At 40.0% G+C, this 20,582-nt stretch overlaps 1 long non-coding RNA gene across 1 annotated transcript; it reads right to left on the reverse strand.

Moving 5' to 3' along the window:
• Positions 1 to 472: 472 nt before the first annotated feature.
• LOC134295580 (uncharacterized) lies at positions 473 to 20,054 on the reverse strand. Its single transcript, XR_010002211.1, has 7 exons — positions 18,586 to 20,054; positions 17,244 to 17,303; positions 12,484 to 12,546; positions 9,292 to 9,400; positions 5,755 to 5,828; positions 3,581 to 3,848; positions 473 to 1,112 (listed from the first exon to the last, which is right to left on the reverse strand). It is a non-coding gene; the product is annotated as an uncharacterized LOC134295580 (long non-coding RNA).
• Positions 20,055 to 20,582: the final 528 nt, after the last annotated feature.

Genomic DNA, 20,582 nt, shown 5'->3' on the forward strand with positions numbered 1-20,582 from the left:
GTAGGGTTGCCTTTGGGTTGCCATAAGTCCAAAATGGCACACAACAACAAACCGAAATCTCCTCTGAAGAGTAGATTTAGAGTAGATTTTTTTTTTGCGACTGCTGGCAGAATGGTTTTTGCTAAATTCTGGAAACAAGAATTAATTCCTACCAAGATAGAGTGGATAGACAAAATCATGGAAATAAAGGATATGGACAAACTGACATTTATGCTGAAGCAGAGTAATGGAAAGGGAACTAATATGACAGACTGGTCAATGTCTGAGAACTATATAAATAAGGATGATAAATAAATATAATAATAACAAGAAGGGCTGGGTTTATAGAATAGAGGAAAACTTTTTAGAAAATTTTATGACCTATAAAGACATCAATAATGGATAAAGGAAGATGAACGGAAGTCAACAGTATTTTATTTTTATTTTTCTCTTCTTTTTTCCCCCACCTTCTTTTTTGGTGTGGTGTGTTTGGGGAGGGTTCTTTCTACCACTATCTTTCTCACCTTTCTTATTTTCTTTAAGAAACTTGTTCTCACTCTTTTGCTGTATATTTTATGAAAACTTTAATAATTTTTTTTAAAGAGTAGATTTGGGCAGATGGCTAGAAGAAATTAACTCTTCCCCCCCTCCCTTTTGTTCCACTGAATGTAACCTTGGGTTGATATACTTAGTTACATGGACTCTACCCTACATTTAAAATAATAATAATCAGGGTTGTACTGGTTGTTATAGGACATTGGACATGACCATCAGGAACTGACATTTTAAATGAAATCTGCTCCTGCAAAATATCATAGCTTAGAAATCTCCACCAACGTTGTTGTGGTTTCAACGCCTTCATATGGTAACCTCCAGGTCTCAGATCACAGAGACTTACTGGGCAGTTGACCTTCTGGTTCTTGCTTGAACTGATTTTCCCTTTGCATCTCTAAGTGCCAGATTTACCTTGTTTTTTCTCTTGAGATGCAGGCAAGCAATCACTCATGGGGTTTCCTCAGATTTCTTCATTTCTGTAGATCTATGCAAAGTACTATTGAAAGGAGATCTGGTCCTCTTTTGTATTACTTCTGCAGTGGTCAACAACCAGAAGCTTATAGAAGGTAGTGATTTTCCTATCAAGGTAACGGATTTATGCTATTAAGGTGACATTTTGCTTAAGTTAATACCATTACTGCATTGATCCACCTTAAATTTTCTTTCTTGTTCACACTCTCCAGATATTTATGTTCTCTTTAAACCATCATTTACTAGAGATTTTTTTTGCTTGTTTTTAGTAGATTTTTCCTCACTCAGAATGCAACCAGACTTTCTGAGTTATATTTGCCTTTTCATCTATAATTGAAAAGACAACCACTCGAAATAGTTGAGGTACTTTTTCTTCTTTTCCCTGTCAGCTTAAGCAAGGCAATGAGAATGTTTTGTTATTTATGCGTGTTCTGAAAACATCTCCTTTCTCCTCCAGACTTTTTAAAGAGAAGAATAGCCTTAAGTGAATACAGAGTACCCCTTCCACACAACTGAATAAAATCCCACATTATCTGCTTTGAAATGGAATATATGGCAGTGTGGTCTCAGATAACCCAGTTCAAAGCCGATAATGTGGGATTTTCTGCCTTGATATTTTGGGTTTTATGGCTGTGTGGAAGAGCCTTAGGTTTAAAATCAAAGACATTTCCCAGTATGGGCTCCTTATCCATAGGTTAGATATCCATGGGTTCATTTACACATGCTCTTCTTGATTGACGCACACATGGCATGCTGCCCAACCACTGGTTATACAATGAAGCAAGTCTTCATTCCATGAAACAGGGCTACAGGTTAAATAGCCCTTCATTCAAAATGCTTAGAACCAGAAGTTTTTTGGATTTTTAAAAGGTTTTAAATAGCTGCATTTGGATATACATAGTGAATGAGGGATGTGGAGGGACGGGGTTAGTCCAATATCCAATGCCCACTGAGCACCCCTCAAGGAGCCCCCACTTCACTACTGCCAGAAATCCGATGGAGCAAATATCGGGGTGGGGGGGGCTCTACTTACACAAAACTCCAGCACAAAACCTTAGACATTCCAGATGCTTCTATGGCTGTCAGCACCTTTTTCTCCCTTTTACCAAAGTAGCCAGGAAGGGCCCCCAACATGAATCTTTTCTATTCTCTCTGGGCTGGATAGTGGCCCAATGGGTTGCTTTCTTCTTGCCTTTGTGGCTCATTTCTAAGGTGCTCACCTAACCCATGATTAGCTGGGTGTCTGGAAAATCTGCTTTTTATAGGGCTCTTTTGTAAATGAAGTTCTCTCTCCCTTCCCCTGTTCTCTCTGCCCCATCAAGTCTCCTTGAGGAAAACGCACAGTCGCTGACTGTGTAACTAGCCTAATTTCCACAAAGGTGAAAGTGGGCAACTGGCAATATAAAGTTTCAGGTTTTGAAATGTTTCAGATTTTACATTTCCAGATCAGGAGGATGGGGACTCAATGTCATTGTCATTATCCTACCTTTCTCCCAATTTTGGACTTATTGCAAAAATGGACAAATGTGAATTAAAAAAACACATTTTTAACTTGAGAGATTGCCTCTCTATGAATAGTTAGACCAGTGGTTCTCAACCTGTGGGTCCCCAGGTGTTTTGGCCTACAACTCCCAGAAATCCCAGCCAGTTTACCAGCTCTTAGGATTTCTGGGAGTTGAAAGCCAAAACATCTGGGGACCCGTAGGTTAAGAACCACTGCTCTAGACCCTCCAGAATAACATTATGGGCAACTTTCCACTGGAAATGATTTCTCTAGGAATCTCAGCATAATATGATTGACCACTGGAGGATATAAAGTTTCCTAGTGAGAAATTTTAATCTAATCCATAAAGTCAAACCTGCAGGTTTGGAGATCTGATTGTATAGATTGTACAACTGCAATATAAAATACAGGACTCCTAACATCAATGCAAAGTTTAGGATGACCGACCTTAATTTGACATATAGGATATGCACCCTCAACATATAATGAACAAATTGGAAAAACAGGGCACAAGTGAACATGCTGTCTGCACAACTTTAAACATAACATGTCCATTGCTCAGAGATTATTTTTAGCCCTGCATGCATAGCATGACTTATGCATGCATACATCCCTAATGGAAATATAAAATACAGGATGCCTAACATCAATGCAAAGCTAAGGATAATTGACCTTACATGCATAGCATGACTTATATATGCACTAGCTGTGCCCGGCCACGCGTTGCTGTGGCGAAGTATGGTGGTATGGGAAATAAAGTATTGAGGAATTGGTGGTAGTTACAATTATTGCTCTCCCTCTAATTAGGACTTCATTTTTCTTTTCTTTTTGTTGTATCAACCTAGTGGCGTGGATGATGGGTTGTGTTGTCAAATTTTGAGGTTGGGGGGCCTGTAGTTTTGTTGTTTTGTGGGTCGCCGTGATGCCATCACTCATTTATATATATAGATACATCCCTAACAGAAATCCTTCCATACTGATTTGACTGTGATTTGAATTGCTTCTTTCCATGTCAGTTGTTTTGTAGGCCAATGTCATTTTCCTTGTTAAAAAACACTCCCAGGGACTTACATAATTCTCACTTTAGAAATGGTGGGAACATCTTTTCTGCTGCAATGTTGTCTTGGGAAGCTGAGAGAAACAGAAGGTGACAGCGTGTCTCTCCATAATTCAGCATTGAGTGTTTCTTCTCCCTGTCTCTGGTTATCTTCACATGGTGACTATTCTCATATGTCTGACAATCTTGGGATTTCCTTTGGCAATTCTGAAAGAAGGGGTGGTCCAGACTTAAAGCAGTTAAAAAACACTAGATGCCTCTTGTAAATGCAATCCTCATTACCTGAAAGTACACATAAAAAAGAATAAACTTAACAGCTGCACTGCAGTAATGGTGCTTTAAAAAATCCCCCATACTTAAAGTACTCTAAATCCCTCCATGTGTTAAGAAAATTACCTTTCACTGTTGTTAAGGTGCTACCATTTGCACTTGTAAGTATTTTAATGATATAAACATTCTCTTAATACTAAATAAAGTGTATTTTATAAAATATCAGCTTTGGGGGAATTATGAAAATAACATCTGGGGGTGGGAGGGAGGGAGTTGAGAATAAGATGTGTAGATATTTTTACTCTCTAATCACTTTGGAGTGCTTTAGCAAACTAAGTGTTCCACCTTGTAACAGTAAGAAAGGAACGTGTGTACAAATTGTACATTGAAATTTAAGTTACTAGCCATAGCAACAGGTTTATAGTGACAGGTCACTTTAGATTGGAGTTTAATTTATGAAGATTGCTTTACCTGGAGCTATGGTAATCTATGCCTTTGGAGTAATTCACACGCGGGCTCATTTCGAATGCGGTCAAAAAGCGTCGTATTTCACTATGACAATGTAATCACAGATCCGCATTAAAAAGTCATTATTGTTTAGAATCCAGCTTGGTTTGAAAAACACTTACTATAAAATTCAACAGCCTTTGTAAATTACCCAAAGGTTTACTCAAGAATACAAGGTGCTATGATTTAAATCTGGAACTTACAACTTTATTGATTGTATGGGATTTTTAGGCCACCACATTTACGGGAAATGATTAGTGAGTAATCAAAGTAATAAACTTGCTGATCCTGGTTCATAAATAATTATGAATTGGATTTTCTCTATCAAGACTTGCATCTGTAAATGAACTTAACCATCTCTTTTATTCTTCCCACCTCCCTGCTTCTTCTTTCACAGTGTTGTTTGGAAAATCAATAGAAATGATATGAAAACAGAAACCACAAACAATTTCCCAATTTCTTTTTGTTTCCCAAGAGATTATACATTCCATTAAATCCAATGCACTAAATCTGATTTTTGTTTGCTTACCATGGCAGGGCGGCAAAGAGCAAAACGTTTGCCTGGTGAACCACAGTCCAGGAAGACGTCAAAAGACCTGTATTTGAATACACCCAGTTTGTCAACTTGGGGTGCCTGTACTTTATAGAATGAATGTGGTTTGGTATCACTTTTCCTGCCATGGTTCAATGCTGTGGAATCAGGGGAGTTGAGGTTTTATAATGGTCTTTAGCCTTCTTTTTGAAAGGGTGTCAGTGCCTCACCAAACTACAAATCCTAGGATTGCATAGCATTGAGCCATGGCAGCTAAAGTGGCATCAAACTGCATTAATTCTACTGTATAGATGCACCCTTCACTCTACTTGTTAGTCCCATATTAGCACTGGGAAATTCAGAAATGAATACTTGTGAATGTCCCATTAAATCTAAGACCATATTTTGTTGTGACAAACAAATAGATGCAAATTCCAAAACTGATGCATTTATCCAAGCATTAGCATTCTGTAAGAGCCTTATCTCACTACACAGTTAAAGTGTTAAATTCCATATTAACGATTGTTTGTGGGGATCTCCTATGGAATTCTGTTATTTGCGGTTTAGGGAGGAATCTTTATAATTCTCAGCCAGAAAGTACTTGGGTCTCAGTAAACTACTAAAATCGGAATTCCACTGAATGTTGCCATAGAAATTAAAATGAAATACAAGTATATTGCAATAACAATGCATTGTGATAGGGTCCTCTTCTATGATTTTATGTTTGCAAAATTTAACTGCTCCTGTTTCTGCTATTGACAGAGATATAATTGCACTTTAAACAGTTAGTGAAGATCTTAAACATACATTTCCCTTGAGTAAAGCAACCTACTATTTACATACGAGGGCATAAAAGGTGACAAGTGAATTACTACTTACATTTTCAATATTATTCATGCTTCTTGATACAACTGTAAAATGGGCTATGTGTATGTGCATGTCTTTTGATTCATCTGCCAAGCAAAGCATTCAAGCGTAATAAAAACAAATGAGCCAATGAGCCAATTAAAACTGTTGTATACATTTCACTTTAATTAGGCATTTATGAGCACTGACTTTGATCAGATATTCCTAATGTGCAAGATGTGCTGACCTGTAACCAGTTGTTTTGTGAAGCTAAATAAACTCTAGAGAAAAGCATAAATAGTTTGGGTGCTGAGTTAGATTCTTTTCACTTTTTGAAAATTAGAGTTTTGGAATAATTGAATTTTTAAAAAATACTAACAGGCACCTAGAGAACAATTAAGTATTTTCTTCACACAGCACATTATTAACTCTTGAGGTTGGCTTACCAACAGATATGTTAATGAAGCCTTGATTAATAGCTTAGAAAAGTTACTTTGGGGAACTAGAATTCCCAGAAATAAAAATCCAGTATGGCCAATGGTTGTACTGCCTTGGAGTTTTTGCCCTCAAAAATAACTTTACCAAACTCAAAATGCCTCCATACCACACAATGATAATAGTTTGATAATTGTCACAGCCCCATTTTATTGATTTGTAGTTAAGCAGTAGTTTGGGGGTAACTGTTTGAGTGTTGGATGGACAACAACTCTGGAGAGCAGGGTTCGCTTAGCATTGAAATCCACTGTGTGACCACAAAGTTGTAGCCCCAGAAGACCCCATAATACATTTCCCTTAGGATTGCCATAATTCAGAAATAACTTGAGGGCACAGCACCACAACAACTTTGAAATGAAGTATTGAAAACTGATGGATGTAACCCAGTATTAGATTATATTTAACTGAGGACTTATCCAAGTAATTTCTTCTTGTTTTACCCCCAAAATCAAACAGAAATATATTTCACTCATTCTCTGGTCATCAACAGAATGGTCTTTCTTCCCCACATGCAGCTGATGTTTGATGAAGAAGGTGGGAACAAGTTACAATCGTGGCAATAGTGTCAAAACTGCAACTAAGCATGCCATGGTTAGGTAACTGTTGTTATTCATGTTTACTGCTTAGTCAGATTTGTGATACTATCTCTCCGCCCCTATTTTAATAGGTACCACCTGTATGGCGAGAAGGAGGTCCATTCTTCCACTAACTGGAGCATGGGTGAATTATCTTCCTATCAGTGTTTGTGGGATCTGGCCAAGAGAACATACTTCTTCAAATACCTGGGACTTTGTCGACATTGTCACAAAACCTGGTACTCCACTATGAATAGACCTTTGGCTATCCACATGATGCATTGTGGCTTCCGGTGAGTATCATGAAGGTTTACCCACTTTTTACAAAGTCAGAGGTAGTCTTGAGTTTGATGGAAACTCTGAAGCGTCCCAGGACTTTGCACCAGTCTAGATAGTGGGAAGGAGCAGTTAATCCCACCTTCTTCTTCCTGGTCATGTGGGCGCCCCATTCTGACATCATCTGTGTCCAGCTAGGAATGACAGTGGTGACATATAGGAGAAGATGGTCCAGCGTAGTGGTTGTGGTTCCAGGCCATCTGGACAACAGCCACAGATTCAGCACATACGTACTGAATCCAAGGCTGCTTCAGAGCAGGTTTACACCAGACTCACAACCTCATCACACTAGAGCATGGATCTACTTTAAATCCAGTTTCTGCCTCCTGCAGAACTGGGGTTTGTAATTTAATAATAATAATAATAATAATAATAATAATAATAATAATAATAATAATAATAATAATAATTTTATTCTTATATCCCGCCCCATCTCCCCGAGGGGACTCGGGGCGGCTCACAACAATAATAAAAACAGTGACAAATTACACATTGTAAAATCAAACATGAAAAGCAGTAATACAATCAATACATACATCACATGTTAAAAACAAGGAGATAAAACAGTTCTAGGCCGAAATAGAGGGCTTCTGTAGCTCAGCACCTGTCTGGCTGAGCAGTTTAAAGCCCCCTCCCTAAACTACAAGCTCCAGAATTCTGCAGGAGACAGAAACTGGATTTAAAGTGGATCCATGAGCTAGTGTGATGACGTCCTCAGCTCTCAAGTGTAGATGAGCCCTTGGTTTAGTATTAGCTGATACAGAAATCTAGCTATGTATTGTAACACCCTGAGTAATTATAGAACTAGTGGTATGAATTCTAAATCTTTAACCTAACACCGGAGCCCCGGTGGCGAAGTGTGTTAAAGCACTGAGCTGCTGAACTTGCAGACCGAAAGGTCCCAGGAGCGGAGTGAGCGCCCACTGTTGCTCCAGCTTCTGCCAACCTAGCAGTTCGAAAACATGCCAATGTGAGTAGATCAATAGGTACCGCTCCGGCGGGAAGGTAACGGCGCTCCATATAGTCATGCCAGCCACATGACCTTGGAGGTGTCTTACGGACAATGCTGGCTCTTCGGCTTAGAAATGGAGATGAGCACTAACCCCCAGAGTCAGACATGACTGGACTTAACGTCAGAGGAAACCTTTACCTTTACCTACCCTAACTACAAACCCAAGGATTCCATAGAATGAAATCATTGCTGTTAAAGCAGTACCAAATTGCTACAATTTGATCGTGTGGCCTTTGTGGACAATGGGCTGATTTTTATGCCCTGCTTTTGGGTTTTTTAGAAACATATATCTGGTAGTGGAAATAAACAAGACTGTGGAAAAGATATATTTTTCTTCTGGCCCAACAGGGTTAGCTTGAAATGCTATCTACCAATCCCATGTGTCAAGCCGCATGCCCCCACTTTCCAGTTTTAAATTGGCACACTTTTTCTTATGCTAGCCTGAAGGATGTGGTAACCAGGATTGCTCCATCACTTCAAGAACATTTTCTGAACATGCATCCTTAATCACAGTACTTAATCCTGAATGCATACCACTACTGTTTATTTCGCTATTGGCATTACACAGGTTTCAAAAGCCACTGAGCTGTGGAAATGTCTCAATTTCCACCTTTTCTTTTCTCCCCCCCCCCCTTATACCCAAGTAAATAAACCCCTTGACTCGGATCATGATACAGTAAGGTGCCATGTAGAGCCATGTTACCCAGCCAGCAGTGCATGTAGATGGCGGTTAATTCCCTGATTTGCATAATTAGCTATCGCACTTTCTTCATGGACCTCAGTTTCTAATTGAGGTACAGCTGTGAAACCAAGCTATATCTCCACTAAAGCATGCTTTTTGATTACAAGGGACAAGGGCTTTTATTCCCAAAGTAATTGCGTTGAGGGTAAACATGTAATTGGGGGGAATAATTAACCCCAAAGTGAAGATTTCAGAATAAATCTATTCATTACTGTCAAGACGGTAACTTTTACAAATAACATAGACGGCTCACAAACAATACACGTTGATGAAGCTGGAAAGATAAAACATGAATGGTTAGACCTCAAGGATGGTAGAATAGTACATGTCAGCCATTTTGTGCAAGGCTTATTATAGTATATTGAGCGAATCACCTAACACACAATAGGTCAGATTGGTAGAAAACTTACTTTAGTTTACTTTTTAATGGAAATCTCTCTGCCCAAACACAGCTCTCTAAATCAACGAGCGAATCCAAACTCAGCAGTCACAGTTCTCTTAATTTTCTAATTCAGTTCTCTAATGAAAAATACATAAGGGAAATTTGTCATAAAATGCATATAGTAGGGAAACCCATGTACAAAACATATCACACATGCCATAATATTTCTAAAGGAGTAAACAACTCATTCAGTGGTCCATACTAGTGAGTTAATCAGCACCCAGTCCAGAGCAGTAATAATCCAGATTGGCTCCACAGATGACTACACAGCATTTGCAACCTGTGGTGGTGATGGGTCAGAGTCCAAATTGTCCAGCAGGTCCAGGACTGCTTTGCCTTGACTGGACCATCTGTGTCACAATTGTTCTCAGATAGAGTTCTCTGAGAGCTCCTGGCCATTACGAGCACCCCATGCTGATAACAACAGAGGTGACTGCATAACCAGAAAGAACGACAGGAGCCATTCTTTCTGATTGTGCAGAAGCTTCTACTGCTGTCAGCATGAGGTGCCTGTGATGGCCAGGAGCTCTCATAGAGTTCTCTGGCCACCTCAGAGTGATGACTGTGGTGACGTGGGCCCGATCCATTCCCTCTTCCCCATATTGATTTTTTTGTGTCAGGAGCAACTTGAGAAACTGCAAGTCACTTCTGGTGTGAGATAATTGGCTATCTGCAAGGATGTTGACTAGGGGATGCCTGGATATTTGATGTTTTACTATCCTTGTGGGAGGCTTTTCTCATGTCCCTGCATGGGGAGCTAGAGCTGACAGACGGGAGCTCACCCACTCTCCCATGCCAGCACAAGGGCAGTCCTGCTGGCATAAGGGTTTAACCTATTCTGCCACAGGGAGCTCCCCTGTATTGATGAATGCCGACAAAAGGGGATGATTGTAGTGGCCCAAGTGGACTGGGCAAAGTGGACCCACTCCTACTATCCATGCTGTGCCCAAGCCAAGGGGTTGTGACAGAACTTCATGAAAACTCTGGAGCGCCCCTCAACATTTATAAACACAGGGTTAAATTGGTTTAATCCAGGATACCCTTGAGATAAGCACAGGAAGTGGCAGAACATCATGGGGATAGCCAGAATTGACTGCACAATGAATTCAGGTTATTCAAATAGCTTATTTTAGGACCGTGATTCCAAACATCTTGATAACTGACCATTAGAGTGTTGCCAGACTGAAAACTGGAGATGGCTCCTGTATATTTACTGGATGTATAGATGAGGGTATTTTTCTATGGCTTGCTTGTCATTCATCATTATCACAGGCTATTACTGATGGCTGAGTATGATGGCCTTCCAAGTGTAGTGTCTTGGCGGTGGGTCCATCGGAGACTGTAGAGGCCTATTCTTGATCCGCATGTTCTTTCGCATTGGGGACATCGATTTCCAGATGAAGTGGGGGTCCCAGCAAGGACTGACTTGTCATTCAATAAAGTAACAACACTTGCTAAATTTCTCTCTTCTGCATCTTCGCTACGGTACAGGAGTCATGTCAAAATTTCACTCCAACAACCCTTTGTGCCCCTTGGGATTTCTGGGAGTTGAAGTACAACATCTGGGATCATATTAAAGAGCCACTGCTTTGTGCTCAGATCTGATTCAAAGTCTTCCCATTCAAAGCAGCAAGATTCAGTGGTGGTTCTGGGATGAAATGTCACAAAATAAAAATGCAAGCACAGCCACTATTTTACTTCTCTAGAATTTTCTGGCAATGATAGCTACACTGCTGCCTGTATGATTTTATGCTAAGTAAAGATGTTCAAGTGCCACAAGTCACTTTGTTTTTTATTTTATGTGTCTTGTCATTCCACAATGGATTCTGGAAAGGAGAATGGCAGCTATCAAAAAGAGTTCCATTTGCTGTTCTCCAAGAGCAGCAACTGCAGCACAATGGATATGAAATGGAAGCAATTTTGTTCCACCCTTTTTCCCCTTAGATTCCCTCTTCCAATTAAAAGTGTTAAAAATTACAAGATATTGTGGACAAAGAACTCTGACTGTTCTAGAGGCACCTGACAAATCCATCACTGTCATGAACAACAAAGTGTGGCTGGTTGTAAAGTTACCTGCAAGTGTGCAGATTTCCTGGATTACAACAATCTGCGATGAGGGAGGGGGCAGAATCGGGAGAGGAGGAAGGAAATGTGCTTGGAAGCAATTGCAGCAATCAAGCTGCAAACCCCAAGCAACAATAGGTTCCCTAGACAACAAACTGTATTCACAAAGGAAATGGAAATTTCTGTCTCAAGGACAAGTCGCACTGCACACTAAAATAGCTTGCTGCACAAACAAGGGTGTGCCAGACTGTCCTTTCTGTATAAAGAAAAGGGGTGGATCAATTGCATCACAAAGACTGACCCAAGATCCAACTCAGGCCTCCTCAGGGATATCACCTGGCCATTCAGCTCTGAAAACTCAACTAAGAATTATGTATAGTAATAGCTGTGATTGTGAGCAAGACTATAGCTATGATTGTGAACTTGTAGCATTTTACTTAGGACAACAATTCCGATGTTGCTACCCAGCGTACTTCACTAACTTCAAAGCAGCTTTCTATTATAATTGGTTATCCACTTTAGGAATAGGACTGATTTCTACTTGCATGTTTACCAATGGATTGATGTAAGCAACCCAATTTAATTGCACCTTGAAGTGGAGATATATTTATAAAGCATAGTCCTGTTCACTGTGAGAAGATATAGTTTCAAAATATAATATCAAGGCACTCTAAAGAGAAACTGTCATATGGTATGGGAGTTGTATGCAGGGAGGGGTGGAGCAGTGCATGTAATGTTTCATGATAGAATTGTCCTATCTTACTTCTTCTATCTGTTTATCACATTTACATCTCAAATCTACCTATTGCTCAAAAATATCTGTATCATTACTAGATCTTCCTCTCATAAATCATGATACTTGTTTGCAGACAGACGTTTTCCTTGCCCAGTGAGGCGCCTGCTAAGCTATTCCTTATTATATTATACTGTGTCAAGGATTCAAGACCACCAGAAGAAATCCCTGATAGAAAAAAATGTCTTCATCTGCCACCGCCAGAAAGAACACTTCATTTTTGAAACAGAAGACTTTTCAAATGCTATTATTAACACTGAGATACCAAAGGGAAAATACAGCTAGATAATAAGCGCAAAATACCTGGACACCTCTGATTCTGCAACCAGCAAGGATTCCTTTTTATGTTGCATTCAAAAGAAAATGCTAAAGCAAAGTAAACAATCAAATTAGTAAATCTGCACATATCGATTAGAGGTCATTCATGTTTTGAAACCAGAAGCCAGGGGGGAAAACATATTTGCATACCCGGTCATGCATGCATAAATCAGGGATGTAAATTACTGTCAAGTTCATGTCTTTTATCATGAAAACCTAAGATGGTGCAATCCAAAATGAAGCAAGAGATAGTGATTCACCATGAGACTCAACAAATTACTCACTAAGAGCTAAAGATAAATATGAATAGCTCTGAGTCTAATGATACAACTGGGCTCAAGCCATGTGCAGCTGACATGTTAAGAAGTGAAAGGAAAGTTGCAAGTTGCACAACACATATTGTAACAACTGCAGGAAAAGCAGAATGGTGCATTAGAGGTGGAGCGACTAACCTGAGGAAGCTACATCTCCATGTTTGATCCCAGATAAGAGACATCCTTTATAATAAAGGACACCTGGCAACTTTAATTGCTGTTCAACATTTGCTAAAGTCCAAAAGTAAATCCTAGGGTTCGTCCTACATCATCCCGGACACCATTTTCATGCATATCTTGGCCTCCTTGACAGTGACTGTTCATTGCAAGGGTCCAGAAAAGCAAAAGAAGGGATAAATACAGGGGAAACTGAGTGGCTAGCTTTCTTTCTGTGGCAGTAAACAGGGATAATCTATCCCTGTCCAGTAATGTTTATAAACATATTGTAAACAGGCGTAAGTGAACAGCTCATCTCTCCGGGGGAACAGATGCGCCCTTAATACTGATTAAGTGTTTTGTTCTGCCTCAGTATCTGGCAGAGGTTTTATGCTCCTTGCAAAGAGGAGAGACAAGCTGGTGACAGGCTCATATTCTCCTGGCTTGTTAACTGCTTGAAGGAATACTCATAGCCGTGCTGGATATAGAAACTGAGCATTCCTTATCTGGAATTCCAAAATCCAAAAACCTCCAATAAATGTAATTGTTTACATGACTGGATGAGATAGTGACACCTTTGCTTTCTGAGTATTCAATCTACAGTCAGCCCTCTACACTTAATAATGTTAGGAGTGCAGGGCCCCTGCAAAAATTAAAAATGCAAATAAAAGAAATCACTATTTTTTTAACTTTTCTCTCAGAATCTCTAATCTTCCAGTGCATTTCTATGGTCACTTTCTCCCATGCTAACCATAGAATCATGCTGAAGGACCGGCAAATGCCTAGAGAAGTGTTCCCTCATTTTAATGACACTCAGTATTATCCATGAGCCATGGATATCACTGGGTACTCTTGGACAAATCACATTATTTCAACCGCAGAGGAAGGTCATGGCAAGTCTCCCCCTGAACAAATGAATTGAAGGCACACGACAAATCTATGTCCATGCAAGAAAATGCAAGAAAATAAGACAAATACTGCCATATTGTAAACAAAAAAACACAGTCAATTCATTCATTTTCTAATGATAAATATGAACAATTGCTACCTTAATTAGCCCCTTGCCCTATGCCATACCAGGCCTAATAGTTCATCAGCCTCCCCTCCCCATTAAACAATCATTTTAACCACTTGAGTTGTCTTATCTATCACCAGGCCTGGCAATAAGCTGCTACCACGAGACTATTATGAAAATGAAAAATAGACACGGGAAGCTTTTGCCATCAGTCACCAGATCGTTATATGCTCTAAAGGTGTATGTCTCTCCTCTGAGGCTGAATATAATATTTTTACTCAGATGAAAAGGATGGATGAACAGGCACAGGAGAATTAGAAACAGACCCATAGCTTGCACTCTGGTGCTAAAATCTAATAATCATCTAATAATTAGATACTAACAGAGCTAGATAAAAACTAAAACTGGAATCCTTTTAGTACCATATACTAATCTAAATTCTCTTGCACACATGGTTGTACTTTTTTGTTCATTGTACAACAGATACATTCAGTTCACAGTGGTATAAGTGGAGTTTTGCAGTTGTGAACATTTTACACACAGCTGTACGTTGTCTGATGGCGTATAACTATTTTTTCAGTGCCTTCAATTGAAAGTTTTGATTCACTGGGATTTTAGAAACAGTCGTCTCTCATTATGTATGACAATAAGCTGGCATACACAATTAGTCAAACAATGTTGGTATTCAGAAGAAGGGTAATATAGAATCATAGAATCATAGAATCATAGAATCATAGAATAGTAGAGTTGGAAGAGACCTCATGGGCCATCCAGTCCAACCCCCTGCCAAGAAGCAGGAAATCGCATTCAAAGCACCCCCGACAGATGGCCATCCAGCCTCCGTTTAAAAGCCTCCAAAGAAGGAGCCTCCACCACAGTCCAGGACAGAGAGTTCCACTGTCGAACAGCTCTCACAGTGAGGAAGTTCTTCCTGATGTACAGGTGGAATCGCCTTTCCTGTAGTTTGAAGCCATTGTTCCGTGTCCTAGTCTGCAGGGCAGCAGAAAACAAGCTTGCACCCTCCTCCCTATGACTTCCCCTCACATATTTGTACATGGCGATCATGTCTCCTCTCAGCCTTCTCTTCTGCAGGCTAAACATGCCCAGCTCTTTAAGCCGCTCCTCATAGGGCTTGTTCTCCAGACCCTTAATCATTTTAGTCGCCCTCCTCTGGACGCTTTCCAGCTTGTCAACATCTCCCTTCAACTGCGGTGCCCAAAATTGGACACAGTATTCCAGGTGTGGTCTGACCAAGGCAGAATAGAGGGGGAGCATGACTTCCCTGGATCTAGACGCTATTCCCCTATTGATGCAGGCCAGAATCCCGTTGGCTTTTTTAGCTGCCGCATCACATTGTTGGCTCATGTTTAACTTGTTGTCCACAAGGACTCCAAGATCTTTTTCACATGTACTGCTGTCTAGCCAGGCGTCCCCCATTCTGTATCTTTGCATTCCATTTTTTCTGCTGAAGTGAAGTATCTTGCATTTGTCCCTGTTGAACTTCATTTTGTTAATTTCAGCCCATCTCTCTAGTCTGTCAAGATCGTTTTGAATTCTGCTCCTGTCTTCTGGAGTGTTAGCTATCCCTCCCAGTTTTGTGTCGTCTGCAAACTTGATGATCGTGCCTTCTAACCCTTCGTCTAAGTCGTTAATAAAGATGTTGAACAGAACCGGGCCCAGGACGGAGCCCTGCGGCACTCCACTTGTCACTTCTTTCCATAATGAAGACGACGCATTGGTGAGCACCCTTTGGGTTCGTTCGCTTAGCCAATTACAGATCCACCTAACCATAGCTTTGTCTAGCCCACATTTTACTAGTTTGTTTGCCAGAAGGTCGTGGGGGACTTTGTCGAAGGCCTTACTGAAATCCAGGTACGCTACATCCACAGCATTCCCTGTATCGACCAACTCGTAACTCTATCGAAAAAAGAGATCAGATTAGTCTGGCATGACTTGTTTTTGGTAAATCCGTGTTGACTATTAGCAATGACTATTAGCAATATTAGTAATATACTGCAACCCAGGGACTGTCTCCTTTTTGCTGGCAGGAGAAGGCATTGTTGTTTATGCCAGCTTTTAACGTATAAGCAAAGGGGTTTTTATTTTCTTGGGGATGTTTTATTTATCTTTTTAAACTTTTTAATTCATTTTAACATATTTTGTAAAGTTATTTTAATAGTTTTTAAATAACAGTATGTGTGAAAAAGATCTTGGAGTCCTTGTGGACAACAAGTTAAACATGAGCCAAAAATGTGATGCGGCAGCAAAAAAAAAAGCCAATGGAATTTTGGCCTGCATCAATAGGAGTATAGTGTCTAGATCCAGGGAAGTCATGCTACCCCGGAATGTGTCCAGAGGAGGGTGACTAAAATGATCAAGGGCCTGGAGAACAAGTCATGCTACCCCTCTATTCTGCCTTGGTCAGGCCACACCTAGAATCACATTGTGTCCAATTCTGGGCACCGCAATTGAAGGGAGATGTTGACAAGCTGGAAAGCGTTCAGAGGAGGGTGACTAAAATGATCAAGGGTCTGGAGAACAAACCCTATGAGGAGCGGCTTAAAGAGCTGGGTATGTTTAGCCTGCAGAAGAGAAGGCTGAGAGGAGACATGAAAGCCATATACAAATATATGAGAGGAAGTCATAGGGAGGAGGGAGGAAGCTTGTTTTCTGCTGCCCTGCAGACTAGGACGCGGAACAACGGCTTCAAACTACAGGAAAGGAGATTCCACCTGAACATCAGGAAGAACTTCCTCACTGTGAGAGCTGTTGGGCAGTGGAACTCTCTGCCCCGGACTGTGGTGGAGGCTCCTTCTTTGGAGGCTTTTAAGCAGAGGCTGGATGGCTATCTATCGGGGGTGCTTTGAATGAGATTTTCCTGCTTCTCGGCAGGGGGTTGGACTGGATGGCCCATGAGGTCTCTTCCAACTCTACTATTCTATGATTCTATGATTCTAGGTCAATAGGTACCGCTCCAGCAGGAAGGTAACTGTGCTCCATGCAGTCATGCTGACCACGTTACCATGGAGGTGTCTATGGACAATGCCAGCTCTTCGGCTTAGAAATGGAGATGAGCACCAACCCCAGAGTCAAACGCAACTAGACTTAACTTTACCTTTTATAGATGACTCTTACTATGTTGTGCCCCAACTCAATCCAAAAAGACAGGCAGGTAATACATTAAAAATATTACAATTATAAAATAAATGAATATGTACATAATTATTCCTATATGGATGAAAGAAAAGTGAGGACCTTACCCACCAAACTGGAATTCTCTTCTGTAATGACATTTTCCTTCAGTCTCCCAATTTTTAACACTGCAGTAACATAAAACTTCAGTTGGTTATTTAGAAATACTAGTGAGACATCCAAAGAAAAGCAGCAGACAAAGTTATCAAAGACTGAAAGGTACTTGAAAGATGAATTCCTGATATTCTTCAGTTCAATGCACTACTGCAACCCAGTCCTTGATCTGGTCGTTTTAGATCTCCCACATCATGAACCTTACAAGGATCAGAAACCTTTGGAGCCAGACAAGACCTTGAATGCTATCTGGCTGTACTGAAGAAATCATAAGAACTTAAGGGGCTGGAGCCTTATTTGTCTGTCTGCTTCAAAATGTGGTTCCTATGGAGGGCAGACAGGCAGGACACTTGGGATCACATTAACCTTCTATGTGATACTGCTTCTCCTCCATAGGGTAAGACAGAATAGGCACTAGCTATCAGTTAGCGGCAATATCATGCTCTATAAGTCTGTAGAGTACTATAATCTACTGTCTAGGTTGGCAACCATTACTACATCTTTAGAAGTAAATTCCACAGTGAGACTATTTCCTGTGAAATGTATTTTCTCTTATCTGCCTTGAATGTTGATACATATTTGAAATGGCCAGAAATTGACACGTATGTGTCCCTTCTGGCCATTTTAAGCCCAAACTGAGTCTTTTTCCCCCAACCTTTTGGATCATGTCCCCCAGTGGCTTTCAAGGAGGTATTGTTACTTGCTGTCAAGTCAGCCGTATGAACGAGAGACTCCAAGAAGCATTAACTGCCCTGTTCAGGACTTGTAAACTTAGGGATGAAGTTTCTTGAATCAATCAACTTGTAATGTGGTATTCCTCTTCTCCTGCTGCCTTCCACGATCATCTTTTCTAATGAGTCACATCACCTCAAGATACATGTCATCCAAAGGACAATAGTCTCAGTTCAGTCATCTTTACTTCTAGTGAGAGTTCAGGCCTGATTTCCTTTAGGGCTCATTCATTTGCTTTTTTTGGCAGCCCATAATATCCGTTGAGCTCTCCTCCAGCACCACATTTCCAATGAGATTATTTTTCTTCGTGTCAGCTTTCATCACTATCTAGCTTCACACCAATATATAGAAACTGAAAATACTATAGTATGGATGATTCTGAGTTTAATAATGAGCGATATGTCTGCTGAAGAAAGTATGGCAGTAGAGAAACATAATGTTGAGGGACAGCAAATTTGGTCTGCCTTTCCTGAACCCTACTCCGTGACTCGGTAAAATTGCAACCATGTGCCATCAGAATTTTAGCTTTAGCTCTTAAAAATCTATGCAGATACTTCACATTACCCTTGAAAAGTTAAGTAGGCAAAAGTAGTCTTCATCTTTATCTCACCCATCATTTGGACCATGACAGCATCCAGAGCATCTTGTTCAAATTAAAGTGTGGATCATCCACCACTGTAATGGAAGATATGAAAGTGGTGAGACAACTGGTATGAGTAATAGTTATGGCTGATTTGACCTTATGTTGTACAATGTGAGGCTAATTCTGCCGGTAGTGATCTCATTCTAGATTTAATGACCTCATCTAATTATCGTTAACTCAAAAAGACCTCTTGTGCTTTAATGCAAGTGAGAAGACGCACCCCAGCAAACTAATGAACTCATCATACTACGCAAGCCCTTAACCAGAAACAGAGATGAGTTTGGAAATGGGGGAATGGTGTGTGCTGATTTCACATTCATTTCCTTCACTTAAAAGAGGAAACGATAATGATACTGCTGAAAAAGAAAGAATGGTGGAGGAAAGTTACATTATTGATTGCTGTAAACTGTTCTCTTGATTGCAAAAGACTCTGAAACAGACAGATTGCTTGTTTGAAATGGAATGCAGAAGAGTGAAATGTTTGTTTTATTTTCAAAAGGCATGGACAGTTCCAGCCCCAGCCAAAGAAAAAAGATTGACATTTTGTTGATACTTCACACACAGGTAGGTTCCCTTATGTATGTGGTTGTGCATACTTTTGGCCACTGCTTAAGGTTTATATTCAGTTCACAGTTTCAGAAATGGAGTTCGGTAATGCAGCTATTTCACATGCAATTGTACATTATTGGATGGTGTATAAACTATTCATTGCTGCTCTCAGGGTACCACTTGATTCACTGGCATTGTGAAAACAGCAGGCAGGTTCACAGATATGCAGTTGGTTGTACAATGTTGGTATTTAGCAGAAAGATAGGTGTAGTGCAACCACAACTTAATGACAGTCATGTAGATTTACACTACACAAGCAATATGTAGGATCTGTGTTTACATAGTGGTTGAGATCGTTGCATATTATTGTGCTACGTGATCCTTTTGCTGAGTGGAAATATTTGACAACTAGATCAAGACAGAATGTGACCAATGTGCATGGCTCATCCATACATGACATGTGATGCACATGTTCTGCTTATGAATGGCACTGCATAAGCACCTCTACTTCTGCAAACCTGAACTGAATGTTGACAAAATTTTTGACTACTTATGTAGGGGAACACCAATAGAGCACTAACCATAGCTCTATTTTAGGTCACACTGAGGCAAAAGGAATAATTTAAGAGGAGGGAGATGCTCTGTTTATGTTTCATAACGGTTTCAAGTTATGGAAACATGAGTCTGTTCCACCCATTGACAGGTGAGTTTGCAATTTTGGAACTAAAAAGTCCACAGAAGAATTTTTCCTGATCAAGCATTTTGTATGTCCCTCCCTCCCCAATATATGCACACTTGGCTAACAATATATTCCTTAATATGTTACTTTTTGTATGCAATTTCCCCTAATGTACAGATTGTAATGCATTTTTTTAAAAACACAGAGCAAAAATTCAAAGATGTGGAAAAACAGAAAATAATTGCAATCCAATTTGTGTATGAATCTAGGACATGCAGAAGAGGTTGGATCATATTAAAATGAGAAACAAATTAATTTTCTTCCCAGACTTAAGAGTCGAGGAAGGTTCACACTCCCTCTAGTGGAGGTAAGGATTTGATATCCTTTTGTACATTTGTTTCACAATGAATGACTAAATAATTAAACCAAATAGGTTAATTCAGTTCCCTTTCCATTTATTCCAAAATGTTTGTCATGTGAAATCAATGAATAGGCTTTTGTTTGTTGCTGTTCGTCATTATTCACATTTAAAACTATTCATATATATCTGCTAGTCATTCATAGTTGGGGTGATGTTACCTTTTTCTGGAAGTTGTATGAGGTTAACTTGGCTGTCAGTCACTCTTAGTGTGGCTGGTCATTTATATTTCTAGATTCTTCCAGTAAATGTTGCTGTAAATGAGTGGGGGG

This window comes from Anolis carolinensis, chromosome 1, assembly GCF_035594765.1.
Source record: "Anolis carolinensis isolate JA03-04 chromosome 1, rAnoCar3.1.pri, whole genome shotgun sequence".
Lineage (NCBI taxonomy): Eukaryota > Metazoa > Chordata > Lepidosauria > Squamata > Dactyloidae > Anolis > Anolis carolinensis.